We start from the raw sequence: 15,114 nt of genomic DNA on the forward strand, positions 1-15,114 counted from the left end.
CCCCTCTCCCCGGCGAGCTGAGGCCGACTTCCGGCCGCCTTCCCCTGTGGGGAAAGTCGCAGCAATGAATTGGTTCCCCCGGCGCAGCGTCCCCTCAGCGGCTTCCTGGGGGCTTGGATTCCCTCTCCTGCCAGCGTCCGCAGCAGGACGGGGTTTCTAGCGCACCTCCACTCACAGGAAACTCCCAGGCGTCCTTGGTGTGTGTGGGGAGGGGAAGTTCTGGACAGAATGCGCGAGTTGGTCCTTCGTTTCTTGGACACGTATTAAGCGCCTACTGTGTGCTGGGCACCACTCAGAACCTAACAGGAGAGAAGCGCCTGGACTTCCCTTGCCACCCCACAACCACCACGTCTGACTCCGGTCCAGGCTCTGAATATTGAATACTGGCTGGGGAGCCCCTTCTATGGGGGGACCTGAGGTGGGGGGTTACTGATCCTCTATTAACCGAGGGCAAGGAGGGCTTTGGAAAATGTTTTCTTTAGGCCACAGAATCTGAGTATTCCTGCCTGGGCTGCCGGTCAGTCTATGAAACACACTGTGACTTGAATATTCTCCAGCAGGGACTGCACCCCAAAGGACCGGCGAGAAGGCGTAGTGTTCACTTTCGGCCACGAGGTGGCGACAGAGTCCTCGCGGGCAACATCGCCACCTGGTGGTCATCAGTGCCCGTGACACCTGGAAGAAAGGGCGAAGTGGCCGCTGAAGGAAGGGAAATGTGCCGGGGGCGCAGGGCGCAGAGCCTCCCTCCTAAGAGGTATGTGTGCGCTGGGCCGGGTCAGCAGCCTGCTCCTTCTCTGGTGCGACCACCGGGAGGCGTGGCCCGCCTCGCCCCCGCTACGCACCAACGCGCACGCCCAGATCCAACAGTCCTGCCGCACAATCCCACCGCTAGGTCGTGGCAAGGGATGGGGGCCTGCGGAATAGTGTTTATACAGAGGTTTACCGGTTCTCTTCCCAAGGACATCTGCCTTCCTAGTCGACTTGTCATTCCAAAACAAAAGTAAACGCATAGAGGACAGAACTGCAAAGGTTGTTCAAAAATAGAGTTTATGTGTTGCCAAGTTAAATATTTTCAAAAATGAGCCAGGCACAGGCCAGTTTACAATGAAACTAACAGCATTTACGTATCAAGCCCCCCTCCATTGCAGGTGCCTTTCGTCAAGGCCCTGGGAGATGCCTTATTCTTGTGTTCACATGGGCATACTTTTTATACAAATTGAAAAAGTAAAGTATTTTAACTGTGATTGGTTAAGACTCTCGTCTCTTCTCATTCAACTTGCCCTCGGTCACACTTCCCTTGTTTTGGGAGGCAGTGGTCACCGGTACTGAAGGGTCTGGACTGTGGGGAAGTTGAGGTTGAGAGGGAAGCACGTGTGCAGTCTGTAGCCACTTCTGTGTGTAGTGAAGTTACACCCTGTATAGCAGTGGTTTCCAAGAGTACACACTCCTACCGCTTTCTGTGACAGTTTCTGGTGTTGTGACAGGAAGGTTCAGGCCCAAAGGTAGTACAGCACTCAGAGCCAGCCAGTCTGGAAAATTCCTCCAATCAGCAGATGTGTAAAATTGGAAGCAGAGGGATGTAAAGTGGTACAGCCGCTGTGGAAACCAGTATGGTGGTTCGTCAAAAAATTAAACATAGAACGACCATATGATCCAGCAATTCCGCTTCTGAGTATATAACCAGCAGAATCAAAAGCAGACTCTCAAAGACATGTTTATACACCGTTGTTTGTAACAGCATTACTCACAATAGCAGAAAGGTAGAAGCAAGCCATGTGTCCACTGACAGATGATGGATAAACAAACTGTGGTCCCTCCACACATGGCATATTATCCAGCCTTAGAGGAAGGAAATCCTGACACCTGCTACAGCATGGATGAACGTTGAGGACATCGTGCTAAATGAAAGAAGCCAGTCACAGAAGGACGAACACTGTGTAAGTCCACTTACCTGAGGTCCCTAGAGTAGACAAATTCATAGAGACAGAAGGTAGAATGGTGGGTGCCAGGGGCTGGGGAAGGGGAAAAGAAGTGGTTAATGGGCACAGAGTTTCAGTTTTTCCAGGTGAAAAAGTTCTAGGGATGGACGGTGGTGACGCTTGTACAAAAGTGTGAATGTACCTAACACGGCTGGACTGCACACTGAAAAATGGTTAAGATGGTGAATTGTATGTTATGTGTATTTCACCACACATGTTTAAAAAACTAAGCAAAGGATTTGGTTCTCATCGACAATCAGGAATAAATCTGATAGTGCAGAGTATGCAAGTAGAAATGCACCATACTTTGGGGGGGGGGTTTAATAGGATTCGCGCAAAACAGAATGCATCAGAAGTCTGTACGGTCCAACTCCTTGGCAGTGCTACAGGTGGCCGGTACCCCTGGGTGCAAAGTAGCGTGTTTTATGCTCCCTAATTTGCTCCATATTTGATCGTATCTTACCACAGCGTTCTCACTAAGTTGAAAAGCTGAGAAAAAATACCCTTAACTAGCAATGACAAAAGCCAAATTTTCATCAACCCTGTTAAAGACTCCATTTCCGTTTTCTCTGTAGAAAATGATGTTACTTCACCTTTTTCAGCCAGCTCCCAAAATCATTGTCATGTGAGGTGGTGAGCAAAGAGTATATAGACAAAAATGTAGGGAAAAGGTGCGAAAAAGAGATGTCTGGCCATTAATTAATACACATTTTTTTCTGAAGTTCTGGATGTTTTTTGTATTTGTCATATAGAATTTAACATGTGTTATGATTTCTTTTCTCATCGTAAATCGCTTCTTGCTTTTACACTTAATGTTGTTTTCTCAATTTTGTTGTTGTTTTTGGGGGCATAAAGAAGGACTCTAAAATTGTATAAGCGTTAATTCCCCCAAATCTCGGAACTGTCCCCGGTACCAGGCAGAGGACTGGTGTCGGAGGCAGAAAATCAGTAAACAGACAGGGTATATTGACAGCAAGCTTCTCCCCCACCCACCCAGCACCTTCTCGGTTCTTCCCGCAGGAGTGTGGGGACAGCCTCTCTCTGATCCTCCCTCCATGGGTGTTGGTGACCCCTCTCTCTTTTTGAAAAATGAACTCTTTAGTTGAAGGATAACATCCAGGTCAGAAAGCACGTGGTAAGTGCTCATCCTGGTGAATCATTCCCAGGTGAACACACCTGTGGAACTAGCACCCAGATCAAGAACTGGAACCTCCATTGTCTGCATCTGAGAAGCAGGCCCCCCTTTTCCTTTTATGACTAGGGTTCCTTTTACAGTGTTCTAAGAAATCTTTTCCTATCTGAAGTTCGTGAAAATATTTTCTCCTGGAAGCTTTGGTTTAGTTCATCTCGTGTCTTTTCATTGTTATGGTGAGTTTTAGTTCATCTTGAGTTTTTTCTTTGGGTTCATCTTGAGTTTGTTATGGTGGGAGCAGCTGTTTTACACGATTCCTGCATCATAACTGAAGATGAAATTTCTCTTAGGGTCTTTTTCATGTCTTTGCTCCCTGAAATAGTGCTCTCCCCTCTGTTAAAAATATTTTCCAACAGCCATTATGATTCTTTTTTTTTTTTTTTTTTTTTTTTTGATATGTGGGTTATTTGTAAGCCTATTGCTTAATATCCCAAAACTGGAGAATTTAAAAATTATCTCCGTTACTGACTTCTAGCTTAATTTCACTGTAGTCAGGTAACATATTCTGTATGAGTTCAATCCTTCCTGTGAAATTGATGAGGACTTGCTTTATGGCCCAACATGTAGTCAGGCTTATTAAGTAAGTGTTCCAGGTACATCAGCAAAAAATGTGTGTTCTGCAGGTGTCAGGTGCAATGTCCTGTATCCTTCCTGGGGTGTGTGTGTGTGTGTGTGTGTGTGTGTGTGTGTGTGTCTCTGCTCATTCTCTGAGAGACGTGTTAGAATTTCCCATTATGATTGCAAATTTCCCTGTTTCTCTTTAGCTTTGTCAATTTTGCTTGGTCTACAATTGAGGCCCTGTTATGTACATATAAATTTAGACATGCGACATATTCTTGGTATATGGCTCTTTCATCATCACGGAACGTTCCTCTTTATCTCTAGGAAGGTCTAAATGTGTGATATGAATATAGCTACAAGAGATTTGTTTTGGTTAATGTTTTCACGATATATATCCATTAAAAAATTTTTTTTCAGTTATAGTTGACATTCAATATTATTTTTTGTTAGTTTCAGGTGTACAGCGTAGTGGTTAGACATTTATGTAATTTATGCAGTGATCCCCTCATTAGTACCCACCTGGCACTATACATGGTTACTGTTATTACCATATTATTGACTATGTTCTCTGTGCTGTATTTACATCCCACCCCCCCCCACACCCCCCCACCCCCCCCCACACCCCCCCACCCCCCCCCACCCCCCACCCCCGTGACTGTTTTGTAACTACCAATTTGTATTTCTTAATCCCTTCACCTTTTTCAGCCAGCTCCCAACCCCCCACCTCTGGCAACCATCAGTTTGTTCTTTGTATCTATGAGTCTGTTTCTGTTTTGTTTGTTTGTTTATTTTGTTCTTTAGATTCCTCCTATAAGTGAGATCTTGTGGTATTTGTTCTTCTCCCTTCTGACTTATTTCATATGTATCTTTTTCTAGCTTTTCACTTTCAATCCTCTGTATCCTTATATTTTAAATCTGTCTTTGGTGAGCAGGATGTTGTGGGTTTTTTCCTCCTGTCTAATATCCTTTGTCTTTGAACTGGAGTATTTAATTGCCTTATATTTAATGTAATGCTGGTATGTTTAAATCTTTTCATATTACTATTGCTTTTCTATTTGTTCCATCTGTTCTCTGTCCTTTTCTTCCCCTTTCTCTTCCTCTTTTATACTCATTATATTTCATTACTTTATTTTCATTTTAATGGTTACCCTAGAGATTATAATATGAATCCTTGATCTATTAAAGTCAAATATAAATTAGTACCTTTACCACGTCCATGACAAAGCGAAGACACATTTAGACCCCTCTTGATTCTTGCCTTTTGAGCGACTACTATCGTGTCATATATGAATATATATGGGGTGTGTATATATACAGAGGGGGCCAGAACAATGTGTACACATTTTAAGAAAGGAAAACTGTATTCAAATTGTAATACTCAATATATACCGATGATAAAAGATGAATACATGTCACGTTTGACTTCTGCAATTACAAGAGGTGCTCAAAGTGGTTCCCGTCAGCTTCCAGATACTTCCAATTACGGTGAACTGCTGCTTGAGCAACGTTGACCAAAATGTCCCCTTGTAGACATTTTTTTGGCACCCCGGTATAATATATATATATATATATATATATATATATATATATATATATATATAATATATATTATCACATAATATATATTATAATACAATATATATTATATGTATTATACCGGGGGTATGTGTATGTGTGTATATATATATATAAAGTATATATATATATAAAGTATATATATATATTAGGTTGGTGCAAAAGTAATTGTGGTTTTTGCAATTTTTAACCTTTTAAATCGCAATTACTTTTGCACCAGCCTAATATATATACTTTTAAATCAACTTTACTGAGGTACAATTTACACGCAATAAAACACACCCAGTTTAAGTGTGTAGTTCGAGCACTTGACAAACATGTGGATGTACTTGTCCCCCAGTCGTGACACAGGATGCTTCAGCCACCCAAGGCGTTGCCCGTTCCCCTTGCAGTGAGCCACCTCACCAATCCGGGAAACGGGAGGGGGCGCAAAGCTCTGCCCGGGGACTGAGGAGGCTCTGAGCCCAGGCCTCGCTCAGCCACACAAGGGTGGTGCTGGGAACTGCCCTACCCGGGGACCTCCCACAAGGTGGGGTTTCTCCCAAAGGGCGGTGGGGGGGGATCCTGGACAGTCACAGGGGAAAAAGGATGAATGCTGCCTAAACTGGACGCTTGCCGTCTCCACCGCACGCTGCCCCCCAGGCCCCTCCTCTAGGATTCCCTTTCTCCAGGAACTTGGGTGTCTGTCACCCTGGAGTCCCACCCTCCCCAGCCTCGTCATCCAATGCTGAGGGTCCCCTCCGTCGCCTAAACCAGGAGTCCATCTTCTCTTCCCACTCCTTCCATCACCCGCACTCAGCTCACCCCACCTTTCAACTTGACTGCAGCACACAGCTTCCCAGCGGATCTCTCACATCCACTTACGTTTTTATTTCAAGTGGACGGCTAACTAGATACACGTGGTTCAAAATCCAAAAGACACCAAAACGTGGTGGTGAAAGGGTCCCCCTCCCACGCCTTTCCCCAGACACGAGGATCAGCTTTTCTCTGGAGGTGACTGATGTCACCAGTGTCTTGCTTATCCCTCTGGAGACAATCGCCATAGTGAGCAGCAAAATCATATGTATGCTCTCCATCCACTTTAATAAAAGTGAACAGCTAACCCGCAAATGGGTTTATTACTCTACTTCCCCTCTAATAAATAGTTGCACAGGTTTTTATTGGCTTCCCTGGAGTTGGTAATATGACTCTTCAGTCTATTAAAGTCAACTGTAAATATGACCACAAATGGTAGCTGAGGATACACTCCCTTCCATATCTTCCTTTTTTCACTTGACAATATATCATGGAAATTACTCCGCATCAATTCATACAGTGCTTCCTCATTGTTTTTGACAGTCGCACGCAATTCCACCGTACGGTTGGACAATGATTTATTTATCAGCTTTCTGCGAGGGACACTCGGGTCGTTCCAACCTTCTGCAAATACAGTGTGGCCATGAATCCCTGTTGCATGTCATTTCACACCTGGGCTGGGTACCTGGGAAGTACTGTGGGGTCAAAGGGTATGTGCGGCTGTGATTTTGTTAGCCGTCACTGCATGTTCCCCCATTGGGGCCATTTATACTCTCTCTCCGAATGAAGCCGGGTCACAGGGGCCCCCGGTGCCCCAGGCCATCCTCCAGCCCTGGCCTGAGACCTGTTTCATCTCGGGGGCTGTCCCACTCCCTCCGCAGCCCCCACTTCTCTGGTTCGGGGCTTCAGCTTCGCGGGGCTTTGTGATTGCCTAAACCCCCTATCCCGCAAAAGGCCTCAGAACTGCCACGGCTCCCCGTTGCTGGGGTGGGGGGGAGGGGGCCCAAACCCTTAAACAGAATTCTGAGGGATCTGTTCTCTTAACCCCAAGTTCCTAACTTTGCGGTTCCATGGTTTCCCCAGGGTCTCGTTGCCTGTGTCCGGGTCAGCTCAGGGTAACCTGAGAAGGGTTGTCCTCCCCCCACTTTGAAGAGGCCTCCGCACGCGGCACACCTGCTGTCCCCGCTTTGGTTAGCTGGTGCCTCAGTTTCCCGCTGGATTGTTGGCGGGTCTCTTTGGCGGGTTTCTGGCGCCTTTCACAGAAAGACACCTAATCGATGATGGCGAAGGGGCGCGTCCGCAGCGAATGGGGTAACCGCACCCGCGGGATTCGGCCCTCCACAGCGCCCTCAGCTACCGCCACCAGGGGGCGCCGTCCCCACTCCGACGCCCCTCGGCTCCGCGAGCTCCGGGCTGGGGGTGGGCGCAGACCTGGGTCAGTGGTGGCAACCTCCACCCAGACATACCAGGCTGGGGTCCCTGCTGCAAAGGGGCACTCGGGGAAGGCGAGAAGCGGGATGAATGACCTGAATAATCACATAATTCAGCATTTTTGGCCTCAAGGCTTTCCAGGGCCATGACCCCACTTTCGGCTAGGAAGAGGAAAGGCAGATGGGGAGGAGGAAGAGGAGGGCGAGAGAGGAGGGCAGGTGGTAGATGGGGGAGGGGAAGAGGGAGAATAGGCGGGGCTAGCATCTGGGCACTGGCCAGCGCCCCAGACTCCATCCTTCCTCCGTCCTTCCCGACCTCTTGCTGCAGTCTGACCAGTGTGAACTTGGCGCCTCGGGCTGGGGGTCTGGAGGAGAGTTGGCCACAGAGCCAGGATGAACCCTGGATTCGTTGGCAGGGTTTACCTTGGGATTAAAAAGCCTTTGGGCAGAGGTTCTGTAAAGTTCAGTCCAACTTTGGTAAGGGGTGCCTCAGTTTCCACGTTGTAAAACGAATCCACTGCACCCGCTGTTTACATGGGAAGTGCTCAGTGTGGAGGGTGGCTGGCCTTCCACGGTGGTCAGAGCAGATGAGGGCTCGTCCTTCAGGTGGGGAGTGGGTGCTGTTCTCCAGGTGCAGCTCTGAGCTGGGGTCCCTGTCATTTTCTCACTGAGGCCAGGGGAGGGAGTTCTCAAACAGGTCCAGCAACCACCCGGCTCAGTAGGACAGACTGTGGTTCTGAACTGCAATACACCCTCCTAGAGAGAAGATCAGAAAGGCCCAGGCCCCCAGCCCCACCCATTACCTAGCCCTGGGTCGTTTGGAGTGGGGAGGGGTCAGGCCCATTAATTGGCCACCCGTTGTCCAGCCATTGAACAGTGTTTCTTTGCCGGGTGCTGGGGAAGCAGTGGAGAGCTTCATGGACTGTGTTCAGACTACGGCCCAGCTATTTAATGACAATTATGAAGGGCATCAGCAGCGACAGTCACTGGGGGCTGTACCTGGCAAGGGGAGGCCTCCTTGTAAGGTACATGGGGGCTGAAACGACAATGAAGAAGGGGCGAGCCCTGTGAAAAATTGAGGGAGCCACCTTCCAGGCAAAGGGAACAGCATTCCATGAAGCCCAGAGGCAGGCAAAGGCAGTCCCGGAGAGAGGTCGTGGCTGCCTGGTGGGTGCCCAGTCGCTTACCCTGCAGAGAAGTGGCCCCTCCCGGCTGCAGCCCAGAGCTGGGCTCCTGGCATTGTGGCCTCAGTCAAGGGGCATTGTCCGTCCTGGACTGTGAGCTGTTTGGGGCTGGGCTCTGGTTCTCAAGCCTTCGTTCGGCAAACACCAAGATCACATGGTACCTACCAGCGTTTTTGTGTGTGTGTGTGTGTGTGGTACCAAAATATACATAACATAAAACTTGCCATTTTACCCATTTTTAGGTGTAGAGTTCAGTGGCATTAAAAGTACATTCATGCCGTGACCGTTACCACCATCCATCTCCACAGCTCTTTTCATCTTGTAAAACTGAAACTCTACCTATTAAACAATAACTGCCCATTCCTCCCTCCCCACAGCCCCTGGCAACCACCATTCTACTTCCTGTGTCTAAATTTGCCTACTCGAGGGACCTCACATAAGTGGAATCACACAGGATTTGTCCTTTTGTGTCCGGCTTATTTCTCTTAGCATCGTGTCCTCGAGGCCCACGCGTGTCGTAGCAGGTGTCAGGATTTCCTTCCTTTCTAAGGCTGGACATTGCTTCACGGTGCAGAGTCCTTTGGTTTTGCCTCCATCCAGTGGTGGACACTTGGCACTACTTCCCCTTTGGCTGCTGGCTTTTCTTGCCTTTTTGGCTCAGCACCTTGGGCCAAGCACACACCCAATGAGGTGTTTTGCAAAGGTCTAAAGGGGCTGTAGACCTCGTCTTGACCGGCAGTCTTCCTTTTGCATCTGGAGGCCCCAGAGGAAGAAACAACAGAGGTTTGAGGAGCTCCGAAGCTGCTGGGGACTGAAGGCACTGGCCCTTGGCACCAGGCCCGGGCCTGGAGCATACTCTCTCTGTCACTTATTCCACTCTAGCCATCCTCACGGTTTCCTGAGAAATGACCCCAGGAAGCTTCCCCAGATAAAGGAGAGGCAGCCAGACACATGGCCCTGTGTGCCAGACACCCCCATTCCAACCTGATGCTGACCCCCAGAGACTGTCTGGGGCCACTCAGCCCTGTGGGGTGTGTGTGTGTGTTGGGGCGGGGGTGTTATTATCACTCTTTTTACAGACAAGCAAGAGGTCCAGAGTAGAGAAATGACTCGTCTAGGGTGACAGAACTCTGCCCAAAGTCTAACTTCAGGCCCATCATTCTGACCGTCTGTCTCTATCGGTGGAGGCGGCCCACAGGCCTCACTCCCCAGCCCCCTCCCATGTCCAGAGGTCTCCTAAGGAGAAGTGGGCGCCCCAGGGCGAGTCTCCACCAACTCCAGCCAGGAGAGTCAGGATTCCGCCTGGAGATGGCTGAGCCGGCTGGGAGGCTGCTGGCCTGGGTGGCCCCCATTCCTTCCCGCTCCAGGGCTGCCTGAGGACCAGCACCCTCACTTCCTCAGCACAGCGGGGCCCTGCTCAGAGCATGGCTTGCAGGCCGAGCTGGCACAGGGACGGGGTGGAGGGCATTTGTGGGCACCCTCCCACCCAACTTTCTGAGAAGGCCCCCGCCCTTCTCTTTCAACCTCCGGGGTGGGGGAGTGGGATGGCAACACTAGCGCCCGCCACGGGTGCTTCCTCTTTGTGCTCGCTGCACGGTGGCCGGGCCCAGGCCCTCAGATCTGGCAGGGCCACCCAACGGCCTGTCTCTCCAGCTAGACTTCCTCGAGGCCAGGCCTCGGCACCCACATGTGCAGCCGCCCTCTGCCACTTTAGAAAGTTTATCTGCCAGAGGGGCTTTGAGGGCGGAGAGGGGACCCTTATCTCCCTGCCAGGGGCCTGCCCTACAGTTGGGGCTTTGTAATCTGACATTGTGATTTTTTCACCCTTGTTTTTTCCCCCCAGGGAGGGAAGATTTGCTGACTCACCGGGGGAGGTGGTTGAGGGGCTGGGGGCGAGGCAGCTGGAGGGCAGTGATAAGTCTGAGGCCGGCTGAGGGGCGCTGGAGAGGAAACCCCAACTGTGACGGTTTCCAGCTAAGATTGCTGTTCTGCAGAACTGCTCTGGGGACACTCAGCTCAGGGACCTTAACCTGCCCCCCAGAGCAGTCCCGATGAGGGCCGGGCTGGGCCACAGGTGGGCACCCGGGGAGCCAGCAAGGAAGGACTGGCAGCAGGCGCCCTGAGAGCCTGCAGAGAGCCGGGGTGAAAGGGGCTGGGCACCGAGACCCCGCAGGACGGCTCTGGGGACCCCACTAGGTCACTCTAGCTTTCCATATTGGCCTCCTGCGGCTCTGCGGGGGCACTGGCTGGCCCCCTGATCCTCAGCTGGATGGGCGCGGAGCCGGGGGCAGACCAGAGGCCTTTTGTCTCCCCGGGGCCTTTGCAGCCCGTTTCCTTGGCGAGGGGCCGCCCTTTCCACTTTTGACAAATCAAATTCTTTTCATCTTTCAGATGTCTGCTTCCTCCAGGAAGACTTCCCTGATCCCGGGGTTGGGCTTGGTGACCATTAGCCTCCAGTATCCCCCAGGTGTCCCTCTCCTGAGTCTTGACCCATCAGGGCCCAGCCGGCAGTGGACACCCAGCAAATGCTTGTTGAATGGGGTCCTGGGATTCTCTCCTCACAACCCTGAGAGGAGTTGCCTTACATTGGGACTAAATGTCCCGGGCCTGCAAGATGGGAAGAAATCCCCAGAGGGGGTGGATTGACCCCCAGGTCTCCTCTCTGCTGCAGAGTGGACCCACTGGCAGGGAGAGATGTCCCTAGCCCCAGGCCTGCCCTGCCTTTCCACAGCCTCTACCTCCTCGGGCCGTCACCTTCAGTCTCCCTGCAGGGTGGCCTGAGCTTCAGGTGCCAAGTGCTTCCGCCCCCATGGTGGCTGTAGGGGAGACAGATGTCCCTCCCCCCCACACTGCATGGTGGTGGCCACATATAGACACAGGGTCGGTGGGGCTGGGTGCAGTGGGAGGGCTCGGGGCAGAGGCCAGGCTGGCTGGGTGGAGGCTTCCCAGGATGCTCTCTGCCCCCTGATTTCTGATTCCCCCCAGAGTCCGGTGGGCAACCACAGCCCCGGGGAAGAGGGGTGATTGACGCCCCTGAGTCAGTGGCCACATCCCCTGCTGCTCCCAAAAGGGGCTTCTGGGGCAGGAAGAGCTGCCCATGGTGGTCGCTTCACTGCCTTCCTGCTGCTCAACTGAGCTTAGAGATAAGTCCTCACTGGGCTGAGAGAGACCTGGGGGCTCTGGCCTGCCCCCGAAATCATGTCAGGGTTCCTCATGCGGAGGAAGGAGCCTGAGCGCCACGATAACCCCTTTATTTTTAAGAGATCCGGGAGGAAGTCCCAAGTCACCCTCTGCAGAAATAGCTCCAAGCCTCCGCCTGGCGTCTGTGGCTCCAGCTGTCAGCTGCGCGTGAGTGTAGTGCGGCTCCGTTCATCACACAGCGGCAGGGAGGACGCCGTCCGGGTCATCCAGCCCAGGGCCTGTGCCACGGTCAGAGCCACTGACACTGAGAATAACAACTACATTCACTTTGTGTAACGTGTGGAAAGAGCAGAGGGTCCGGGTCGCGAGGTGTGGACGGGGCCGGCTCGTCTTTAGCTCTCAATACGTGTTAGATACACGTAGTCGTCTATTATCAGGAATGCCAAGCAGAGGTCTAAGCTGCCAAAATGCGTTGGGCCCCACTTTTCTGTCCTCCTCAGTTTCAAACCACGCTCCACGTCTGGACTCTCAGCTGCACCCCTGTGTGCTGCAGGCCCACAAATGTGCACTCTCCACTCTCTCCCTCCCCCTCTCCCCGCCCCCACCCAGGTGCCACCCCACCCTCCCTTCCCTTGTTCAAGAATTCATGCAAGGAAATCTTGGGACCCAGGTGCACACAGGCTGAATCTAGAGATTTCTAAAGACCACAGGTGTCTTAAAGACAGATGCTGAGACCCCAAGGGAAGAGTCTGAAAGTCACCTGGCCTCGTGGGGGCCAGAGTGACATTCCAGCCTCCCAGCACCTTGTCCCCAGCTCTCTCCTGTGGGAGGGAACAACTCAGGGCTTCTCAGTGAGGCCAGGCCACCCATAAAAATGCTGACCCCCACGTGGCCACACCACCCACTTCTCTGCATCGTCTCTCCTGACTGTTTGCCCTCTGTGTCCCCACGGAGCTCCAACAGAGTGGGCATTTTGTCTGTTTTCCCCGTTGCTCTATCCTCACCACCTGGGATGGTGCCTGCCATGTGGCAGGCGCTTGATAAATATGAGTTGATGAATGAATGTTTTTCTAACCCATTAGGGTGGTCTTCGTACCTCTGGAGATGTCCTGGCCTAGGCTGTCACAGGGGCTCCAGGGGACACAGCTGTGGGCTCTGCGGACCCCGGCAGCCTAGGCCTCAGGCTGACAGAGGCAGTGCCGCGGACAGACTGCCCTGGGCTGGAAGGCCCAGCCGCATGTTCCCAGCCCACCAGGGACCCTGCCCCGGACCCTCTCCTTCTCTCTCTGTTAAACAAATCACCTTTCTCCCCCTCCCCCCCAAAAACACTCTACATTGTTGTTACAAAAAAATCATGGGAAACCCAGAGAATGTCTAAAAAAGGAATTTTAAAAATCCTCCATGATTCCACCCCCTCCCCCAAGACATCCCTCTGGACCTTGAGGCACTCCCTCCCACAGGGGGGCTTGCACCACCCAGGTCCGGCTGCCTGCGCAGCAGCTGTGCTGTGGGCCTCGGGCTTGGCTCCCCTAGTAGATCACAGCACTTCTTCTAGAACCTCCAGCCCTGGGGGTGGCAGCCAGGCCTCAGCCTCCCATCCCTTCTTCTGCTCTTCCCACTCCTGGCCTCCTGGGGCCTCAGCCATCTGCCCCTCATCTTCACTCACTCTGAGACTCAGTTTCCTCATTCGTAAGGCAGGGAAGATAATGTGCCCGACGGCTGAGGAGTGATTCCTGGGACAAGTGCCAGGCTGGACGGTCAGGGGCTCCCTAGATGAGAACTGAGTCCTCACCCCAAGACCACGGGGGCAGGGAGAGAAAAAGCTGGAATGGAAACGAATGGTGAAGTGCCCTCCCCTTTTCTCCCACGTGCTTTCTTTCAAAGAGACTGTTTCTTTTGGCTTTGAGGAAGAGCTGGGAAGCATTGGCTCCATTCCCTGGCCTGGAAGGTTGTGACCAGGGAGAAATGGGGTCTTTAGCCTGTGACCTCACAGAGCGAATTCCCAGCTACATTTGCTCCTGTGGCTGGGATGTCAAGCCCCACCCCCACCTCCTGCCCCCACCTGAGGAACCTCACAGGTCGCTTCCTCACTGCTCTTGTCCTTGGGGTGAAGTGGCTGGAAGCCTCTCTCTCTCTCTCTCTCTCTCTCTCTCTCTCTCTCTCTCTCTCCCCTGCTCCCCTTCTCCCGCTCTCTGGGCCACCAGGCTCCTGATAACACTTGGAAGGCGCTATCGGCTCGGGAGTGGCCTCCTGCCCAAGCCCGCTGGCCTGCTCCATGCTGACGGTTGGCAGCCGGCACCATTTGATAAACTTATCAGGCCAAACCTGAGCACGGCCGCTCAGCCCACGACCCTGCCTCAGATTTGCCTCCTCGCGCCTTCCTGCAGCCCACCCACCCCAAACCTTTGGAACTCAGGGCTCTGCCTGGCTCCAGCTGGACGCCAGGGAGCTGGAACAGAGGAGCCCTCCACCAAGGCCCAGGGCAAGAAGTGCGTGTCCGGCATCCATCCCACTGCTCCCAAGACAGGCGCTCCACTTCAGGGGTCCCCCCCACACCGGCCAAGGAGGCGCAGGGGCCCTGAGGGCGTTGTCCATCCATCCTAGACTTACTGGGGACCTACTAGGGGCTGGGCCCTAGCTAAGTGTTAGGACACAAAGGATTGGAACCAGCACTTGTGCAGGAGGAAGGAAGCTGCCTGTGGCGCTCTGCGTGGACCCCTGCGGGAGCCTGGAGGGCCAGCAGCTGGGGCGGGGTGGGGTGGGGGGGAGACAGCAAGGCAGGGAAATGGTGTTTGTGTAGAGGGAGGCTTTTTTTAATACCAGTGATAATGTTATCATGCATACCCATTACAGAAAAATATACTGAAAAATAAGGAGAAAAAAATACGCACAACCCCCTTTATTCAGCGACGGCCCCTGTTGATATGCTGCTCCTTTATCCTAGCAAACTTCCTTCCATGTGTGTGTAACTAACAAAATGGAATCACATGCTGCCTACTGATTTTTTAAACCACTTTTTCACTTAAGATATCATGAACAGCTTCCTATTTTGACACATTTATTCTGCAAAATCTATTTTCCATTTTTTTCAGTGAAACACACACACAAATCCACGTCTCTTTTACAGATAGCATTGGGGGTGAAACCCAACCCTCCTTCCCGGCCCCCAGAAACAACTGCTATCAATGGTTTGGTGGACTTTCTTCAGATTTGTTTCTCTAGGCATCGGCAAATGCACATTGTGCTGTTTTTACAGA

The 15,114-nt window shown here is 51.9% G+C and overlaps 1 long non-coding RNA gene across 1 annotated transcript; it reads left to right on the forward strand.

The window, feature by feature from the left end:
- The first annotated feature begins 35 nt into the window (after positions 1-35).
- Positions 36-12,936, forward strand: LOC148754935 (uncharacterized). The gene is made up of 2 exons (XR_016019482.1): positions 36-754; positions 7,186-12,936. It is a non-coding gene; the product is annotated as an uncharacterized LOC148754935 (long non-coding RNA).
- Positions 12,937-15,114: the final 2,178 nt, after the last annotated feature.

This window comes from Rhinolophus sinicus, chromosome 16 (assembly GCF_057876585.1).
Source record: "Rhinolophus sinicus isolate RSI-liver-muscle chromosome 16, RSI-T2T, whole genome shotgun sequence".
In the NCBI taxonomy this organism is placed as follows: domain Eukaryota; kingdom Metazoa; phylum Chordata; class Mammalia; order Chiroptera; family Rhinolophidae; genus Rhinolophus; species Rhinolophus sinicus.